Source organism: Platalea leucorodia (assembly GCF_965183815.1).
Source record: "Platalea leucorodia genome assembly, chromosome: 1".
NCBI lineage: Eukaryota > Metazoa > Chordata > Aves > Pelecaniformes > Threskiornithidae > Platalea > Platalea leucorodia.
The window spans coordinates 3,655,766-3,664,698 of record NC_138823.1 but is presented as its reverse complement, the minus strand read 5'-3'; the positions used below and the strand labels follow the sequence as shown (position 1 = coordinate 3,664,698).

The window sequence follows — 8,933 nt, the reverse complement described above, 5'->3', positions numbered from 1 at the left end:
AGTTGCTAGCTATGATAGTTAGGGATTTTGGCATCGATCATAACTCTGTTTCACTGGAACAAAGGTTACAAAGCAGCAATGACCCACCTTCTTTCCTAAATGGCATCTGATACTGTTAAAACAGACATTCTAGTTACTGACAGCATCCAAGGATCAGGAATCCCTGACTTTTATTGGGAAATTCACCAGTTTCTGCCATTGCTGTGTATAATCATCAACCAAATTACTAATCATCATCATATGTTTTATTCATCTGCTTTTCGGGGCAAGGTAAGGTGGAGCTGGTCCACTGTTCAAAGCAAATGATAAATTCTAGAATCAGTAATACAAAGAAGAAGCCAATTAAACTACCTTATTACATTTTACTAAGCTGCTCCAGACCAATTATAACCATATTTCTTTGTGGTCTAATTAGGTTCAACTCAGTTCCACAGTGTGGAAGCCTATAATGAGTGAACACATGAGAAACACGGTTCGGACTCCATGTGAGGGATCATTAATATGCTCTGGGCTGCTGCTTTGGAAGAGGCTGCACTTAATTATGTGGGTTAATGCACTTAAACTAAATGGATGAATTGCAGCCATTTTCAGTGTTTCAAGGCCCCTTAGACTGACAGAACTGTAGATTAATAAGTTGTTAGAGAGTAATCTGTTGACCTGCCCCTTCATTCTTCACTTTCACTCCATATGCTCTTAGAAGCATGAAATGTTAAAGTGGAGAAATGTGCCAATCACTGCCATTTCAATTTTGTTGCTCTCACTGGCACTTGCCTAAGAAATTATCAGAATTGGTGAACAGCAAAATACAATGCCTGATATGTCCAATAACTTCAGTTGACTTTGGATCAAAATGCACCATGCACAGGAGATAACAGATGCCTTGCTAGCACAAAACAGCTTAGATAACAGACTGGACTCCTTTCAACCAGCAGCGGCTGTCTAAAAGTCAGACATGCAGTCTAAAGCTAGTGTTTAGGATATCCCTTTAGCTGAATGAATGTGTAAGTCGTGCAGACTAGGCAAGTTATCCAAGTATAAAATAAAAGGTCAAGTCAGCTGGGACTATTCACACTGGCAAAGAGGCAACTTAGGGGGTATATAACAGAGGCTGCAAAATCATGATGGGATGGAAAGGGTGTAACGGGACAGATTGTTAACCACCTTTTATGATGGAAGGAAAAAAAGGATATCAAATTAAAGCAGTAGGAGTCATGTTCAACACCCCCCCACCAAGAAAAGGGAGTCAGTAGAACTGTTATGTCCTACCTTGTGGGGATTAAGACATAGAATGCTCCTCAGGACTTCCTTCTGGTTAGCTCAAGCAACCACCTTCCCAGCACAGTAGATTTACATATCCCATAAAAGTTATCACATGTATCGTAAAAGGGGCCAAAAGGTCAAAAAGATTGTTGAACTGTAGACGGTATGTACAACACAATCAGTTCTGACACCTATATCCTTTCGTAGACCTAGCTTTGGGGAACAGTCCCCATTTGCAAAGACCTCAAATCTGAGGAGTTTCACTGGCTTCTGAATGGCATGTCTGAGTAACAGCAAGAGACATGGTAAATAGGTTTGTTTTCTCATGCTCACACTTGTCCTTAAGACACCAGAGACAAAAACTGCTTCCTATTCTACTCCTGAGTAAGAGGACCTGACAACTTAATTATGGAATCAAGTACTTAGCTCACTATGTTTCTAACGTGCCTCTTTTTAATTTATTTTGTTAGGATCTTTTTACCTTTTCTTCCACTGTTGCCAGCATGCACTAGCTCCTCATAATGCCCATGAGAAAAGGTTTTATTAGAATTTTCCTCTCTCACATCCCTTCTCATATTAACCCCCTGCCCTACGGTGGCTTGCAGGATCTGCCCATCTTTTCCAATCTACTGTTGGAAAGCTTTGAGATCCATGTCTCTGTGATATTGTAAAGAAGAAAATACTATGCCAGTGTGCACACTAGGTATTTTCATCCAAAGCATCAGTAACATAAACAGTTGTTTAATGGCATTGTTTTTTATTTACTTGTCATGAGGAAGGAGAAGGCAAATGTGTCCATGAAGTGAGTGAAGCATTCAAAAACATATCTTCAGTTGCAGTTGCAGTTGCAGTTGCAACTGAAGTTGTAGTCAACACTGCAGCCAACAGCTCAATGTCCAAATGGAGATCAGTAACAAGTGGTGTCCCTCAGGGGTCCATTGGGACTGGTACTGTTCAATACCTTTATTCATGACACAGACATAGTGGGATTGAATGCACTTTTCAGCAAGTTTGTGGATCACACAAAGATGAGTGGTGCAGCTGATATGCTAGAGGGAAGAGATGCCGTTCAGAGACAGCTTGACAGGCTTGAGGCATGGGCCAACGTGAACCTCATGAAGTTCAACAAGGCCAAGTGCAAGGTCCCACACCTAGGCTGGGGCAATCACCAGTATCAGTACAGGCTGGGTGATCATCATCATCATCAATCCATCGATTGAGAGCAGCTCTGCAGAGAAGGACTTGGGGATATTGGTGAATGAAAAATTGGACATGAGCCTGCGTTGTGCACTCGCAGCTCAGAAAGCCAATCATATCCTGGGCTGCAAAAACAAGCTAGGCCAGCAGGTCGAGGGAAGTAATTCTGCCCCTTTACTCTATTCTCATGAGACTCCACCGGGACTATTCCATCAAGCTCGGGGGTCCCCAGCACAAGAAAGACATGGACCTGTTAAAGCAGGTCCAGAGGAGGGCCATGAAAATGATCAGAGGGCTGGAGCACCTCTCCTATGAAGAAAGGCTGAGAGAGCTGGGGTTGTTCAGCCTAGAGAAGAGAAGGCCCCAGGGACACCTTCTCATGGCCTTTCAATATCTAAAGGGAGCTTATAAGAAAGGCTGAGAGAGACATTTACTACAGCCGGTAGTGATAAGACAAAGGGTAACAGTTTTCAAGTAAAAGAGGGTAGATTTAGATTAGAAATAACGAAAATTTTTTTTATGATGAGGGTGGTGAGACACTGGAATAGGTTGCCCAAAAAACTTGTAGATGCCCCATCACTGGAAGTGTTCAAGGTCTGGCTTGGAGCTTTGATGGCTTGGGGCTTTGAGCAACCTGATCTAGTGAAAGATGTCCCTGCTCATGGCAAGGGGATTGGACTACATGATCTTTAAAGGTCCCTTCCAACCCAAACCATTCTCTGATTCTATCATTCTATGATTCAGCATGAATGTACTGTTTTATAGCAACCTCATGGAATGGTGGTTTTTTTGAAATAGCATTTGCCATTATAACCAAATCTATAATACACAACAGGGAGGAGTATGTCTGTGTTGCCACATGGAGATCGCACGCTCACTCTAAGCCAGGCAGCCTCTAGTTTCAGCAGAGAAATACTTCACCTGGGTCATCGGTGCCAAATCCATCTGCTGTGTAAGCTGGCTCATGGAAAGCTCCATCAGCCTGTCTCTGCACTGCATCATACTAATGAGGTAATCACTGAGCTTCTAATGAATGGGATTAGCGAATGGGCAAGGATTGTTTGTTCTGGATCTCTTGTTCAAATGCAACTCGAGGCTCTCAAAATGTTTGCTTGCAATCAGCTATGAGCTGGGTTCATTTCAGCTCTTACTAACTAGATGAAAATAATTTTCATCACTACAGGATTTGCCAAATTTGCTGATAGAGGCAGCCTGCAGTTTAGTCGATATAAGTAGGGAGCTCTATTTCAGAAGTAAACTCTCCGTAGTAAGGTAATGCAGTAGGTATCATAATTTGTAATTTCATGCCAGTACTAAGCTTGGTCGGAAAAAAGAGTATCATTCTATTAATTAGCTTTTGTTAATAGCAGCTAATGAATATTTAATATTACATATAATGATCCAGTTATGTAGATTCTGTAGGGTAGATCTAGAGAAAAATTACCAGAAACTCCGACTGTTGTTTCTTCACCAAACCTAACTGCATCGATTTAAGAAGTTTTACAGTTTTGACCCTGAATGAGCTTAAGCACCTGCAAGATTTCTCTGAGCATTTTCTGTGCTCAACCTTTACTGACGAAAGACTGTGTCAGCTTTTTGGAAAGGAAGCATGTAATTGAAATCAGTGCAGGTGAGAATCTAGTTTAATATTTGTTATTCTTTTCTAAACCTTCACAGTAACCAAAAATACAAAACATATAGAGGTAGCTGATTTTTTTTTTTTTTCTGGTGAGAAACATTTCTGTCAAAAGATGTAACTTTTCATGAAGAACAAAAAACATACCATTTTATGAAATTCTCTTCAGTAATTCCTATGACATTTTAATTAAAACAATTTTTGAAATGCTTTATTTACTGGAGGAAAATTGCATTTATAGTACACGACACATTTAAAGAAAAATTTAAATGGCATTTTCAATCATGTTTTCAGCAGAAAATATTGTGGATGAAAATGGAGCAAAATCCCAAATGCTCGTTGCATTGAAACCTATGAAATGAATTCTAATGCAAAATTTGACATTTTTCATGAGATGCCTTGCTTGATCTTTTTAACACATTAAAGGTCTTTTCCTTTTAAAAAAATGGTAACAGTATGTCTTAATGTTTATTTGTCCTGCTCTTTCACTAGTGTTTCTCATAAATAAATGAGGTGTTCTATGCATACAATGGGATCAAAGAAGCATCTAATTGATGTGTTTGCAAATGGCACATATGATTGTGAAATTGCTTAGCTCAGATCCAGCAGAGCAAATTCTAAAGCAGCAGTGCACAGCACGAGAATCTGAGCTAGATTATTTTTAAAATGTACAAAAACAATAACAAAAAAGAATCAAACAAAACGTCGACTTTCATGGTTTTAAATGAGCAGAACTGGAGATCAAGAGCATGTTAAAACCACAAACAATAAAAATTAATTAACAGGTACGTATCTTACAGCACACTGTATACCAAATCTGGAGGCAAAGAAATAGCATTCCCCAGATACACAGGGGACATAATTAAAATCTGTAACATAAAGTAAAACATGTCTGCAATGAAGGGGAAAAAAAAAAAAAAGGAAAAATTATTCACAATTATACTAACACATAGTATAAAACTTAGCTTTTCTTTCATACAGTTAGTGTTTGTTAGCTATAGCAGTTTTAACATGATGTGATCAGTAAAGCAAACATTGACGTAGGGCCTGAATGTGAAATGCCTTGAGAATCCATTCCACTTCACAAGGTGACCACGGGCTCTGCAAAAGCAAGAATAATTGATAAGTATTCACAGGATTTCCAGAGATTTGCTGATGTAAAGTTTTTACCAATGGAAGGGTGGCTACTCAAGATGGTCCCAGAATGCACAGTCAACAATGAAGTAGACATGATTGTAGAAAAGAGTACTTTCACTGATTCCAATCTGAGGTAACTGTGGAAGTGGAAGGGCTGGGGAGGCTGAGAGTATAGACAAGGCAAATTTATTAAGAAAATACGGCGTATAGCCTGCTGTAGCAAAGAAAAGAGTAGATTTTGTGTTCTCTTCAATGCCAGCAGTTCCCATACCTGGAGGATGGTACAATTAGCTTTAAAAATACATTTTTCTGCAAAGTGGACTAAGTATAGAAGCTAGAATGTGACACTGATGCACTTTGCAGGAGAGAATATATCTAAGAAATATTGGTCTGTTTTCCATTTTTCCATACAATTAAGCCAGTAGGAATTTTCTCTTGATAGGAAGAACTCACCATACCATGTGTAGATGTCTACAACATAAAATGTTTACACTACTTAATGTAGACAGTCAATGGAAATAAAGAGGCAATTTTTGATGAAAGCGAATGTTTCTCTCCAATTACTACAAGAGAAGACTCTTAGGACAGACATCAGCACCAAGATAGCACCTCCAAAATAGACGTCAGCACTACAGACTTCTGAGGTTAGACAAATTGCATTTTTGCACTCACCGCCCCATGAAGCAGGCCTGTGTGTTTGTAGTAAACATCACTATGAAAAATATAAGCAGGCTTTAGCAGTGTTTGTGTTTATCCCGCTTCTACTTCCTTAGTGAATATTGTTTGTATATAAGCTATGTAAGAAATCTGGTTAAACTTGGTATCAAGGGAAAGGAAAGGGATGGAAAAATAGTCTGCTATTATTATTGAACCCATAACTGAGAGCAACTTTTTTTCTTTTTTTTTACTACAGGTGAAAGCCTTGGAAACACTCTTTGTTCTAATTGTGCTTTACTGTAAACCAACAAGATGTCAAAATAGACCAGAAATCAGACACTCCCTTCTCCCAAAGCAACAAAATACAAAACCATGCACGTATTGTTACTTATTCCAATTATTAAAATTGTTCATAATAAGATATTATTTAGATAATATTTTGAAATCAGATGTCCATTGTGTGCTGTGCTGCATAGACAAAGCATAGAAGGCAATTCCTACCTTGCATTCACATAAACACCACAAACAGCTAATAGAAACACTCTTTAATGAGAAAGGTATCTTTCTGAAGATGACATTCATCTCAGCTAATTTAAGGTGTAAATATCTCCATCTGAGTATAATGGCTCCCAGGCTCCATGTTTCTGTTACAGTAATTACAGATATAATCAATATAGCCAATGGATTTTTAGGGTGGGGGTCATTTGAATAAAGACATCAATTTCAGAATGACCTAAATTTCCCTGGCTGTTCTTGACTAGCATTAGCTACAATGGGTTCTTCAGGATGTCTTTCTCAGATGCAGAAATGTACACTGTGGCCACCTAAATTTAGCTGCACAAATTCAGTAGTAGAAGTCCTTCTAATATCCCAAAAGGATTTGCTAGAGTTACTCAGACAAGTGGAAAGGCTCTGGAAAGGGAATGGACACCACTAATCATATAACCTTTCCATCCACTTTGGAACCATTCTCATTTTCCTGTTCACTTAATATTTCACAATCTTTTTTCAAAGAGGAAAGGCTGTAAATGGAGTGAAAACTATCTGAAAAGGAGGAACGTTTCTACAGGTGCCAATCAACAATATGTTCACTGCCTGTGCAAGTCATAGAATCAAAGAATGGATGAGGTGGGAAGAGACCTCTGGAGATCATCTAGTCCAACCACCAGCTCAGAGCAGGGTCAGCTGAAGCAGGGTGATCAGGGCTGTGTCCAGTTGGATTTTGAGTAGCTCCAAGGCTGGAGACTCCACAGCCTCTCTGGGCAACCTGTTTCACTTCCCTGTTTGACTATTCTTACAGCAATAAAAGTGTTTTCTTATGTTTAAACAAATCTTCATATATTTCAGGTTGTACCAATTGCCTCTTGTCCTGTCAGTGGAAACCACTGAGAAGAGCCTGGTTCCATCTTCTTCATACCCTTCATCAGGTGTTTATATAGATGGATAAAATCCTCCTGAGCCTTCCCTTCCCTAGGCTGCAGTCCCAGCTCTCTCAGCCTCCCTTCATCTGTCAGATGCTCCCATCCCTTAATCGTCTTCGTGGCCCTTTGCTGGACTCACTCCAGTGTATGCATGTCTCTCTTTTGTCCTGGGGAACCCAGCACTGGACACAGCACTCCAGATATTTCTCACCAGTGCTGAGTAGAGGGGAAGGATCACCTCCCTCGACCTACCTGCAATGCTTTGCCTAAGCTGTGTGTGTTAGCATCACAGGACTGCCAGCTGGTTGTCTGGATTTCTCAGCGCTGTCCTCAGTGCAGTCTCATTCATGCCAAGCAATCAACGATCGCGTGACGCAAATGCAATCAATCAGTAAATGATAAATTCAAGCCAATCACTAACAGATGCCTGCCTTAAATAAGCTGGCCGTGGTCCTTTATGATTAGCGTGTGGATGTATGCGTGTGTATGCACATATATATGTATGTGTGTGTGCGAGGGAGTGAGAGAGCTTACATGTGAGCACACCCGTGCCTGTGTACAGGAGAGAAAGAACACAGTCTAATCAGTTTCTGTGGACCTTGGACAGGCTTTTTTCTGAGGACTAGGATGAAGGGCACCATATGTTTGACATGAAAGCAAACCCTACTACCAGCACAAGCCATTACTCTTGGCAGGTTTTGCAGCTACTCGGGATTATGAATCTTGATTTGCAGGCAGGGAGAATATTCAACATTACAAAAGCCATTTAAATTAGAAATAGATAATCTACAGACTTGGCTCTTGAGTGTAATAAGAGAGATTCTCCAGACACAATCTAACTACAAGATATATTGGGCCAACAAACCAACAGCCTTAATATATGTTTCTGGTTTAGTTGAGGATAAAAATGAGTTACTTTTAGTTACTGAAAAAGAGTTTGAGCTCTGTCATACTTTTAGGTTTTGATTACAGAGGGTTTTTACTACTTGCTGTAGTAATAGTTATGCTGAGTTTAGCAGTTCTAGTCATGGAATATACAGTCTTGTGTTAGCTACTATACAAATAGAGAACTAAATTAGAATCCCTAGGAAAAAAAAAAAAAAATATGTTGGGGTAGATCATTGGGGTTTTTTATATCTGGGGAACTTTACCAGTAGAAACCTGGGTGACTCGAGTCGTTGCCCATTCGTATTTCAGTGAGTCATTTCTATTACCTTCATAGTCAATGAAAGGAAACAGGCATATTTATCTTGATTTTTTTTTTTTTCATGTGTAAAGAAAGAGGGCAAGAAAGGAAGAGGAAAATGAAAAAAGACCCTGCTGCTGTCAGGCTGCTAAGATTACTCTCCTGTGCAGGCTAACAGACCTCTTTACTGTGAACTGCAAAAACAGACTGTAAAGAGCTGCTCCAATTTTGTGGTAGCTCTAAGTTGCAATAGGGACCCGAGCTATGGATCCATCCGACAGCCCTCCTTGGCTTCAGAGAAGCATCTTTCACCCCTTTGGGTGAAAGGGGTGAAAGTATGTCACTGTATCTCAGAGATACAGCGTAGACTCTGCTCATTTATTTAGTCTAACCTGTTCTGCCTGTGAATTAAAGAGCTAGTCTCATGGGAAGATAAATT

At 39.8% G+C, this 8,933-nt stretch overlaps 1 protein-coding gene across 1 annotated transcript in view; it reads right to left on the bottom strand.

The window, feature by feature from the left end:
• Positions 1-5,119: 5,119 nt before the first annotated feature.
• The window catches only part of TSNARE1 (t-SNARE domain containing 1), a gene marked incomplete at its 5' end in the record, with an annotated part of 395,143 nt that continues 391,329 nt past the window's right edge, over positions 5,120-8,933 (bottom strand). Inside the window, one exon of the mRNA XM_082315677.1 lies at positions 5,120-5,194. The remainder of the gene's footprint in view (positions 5,195-8,933) is intronic.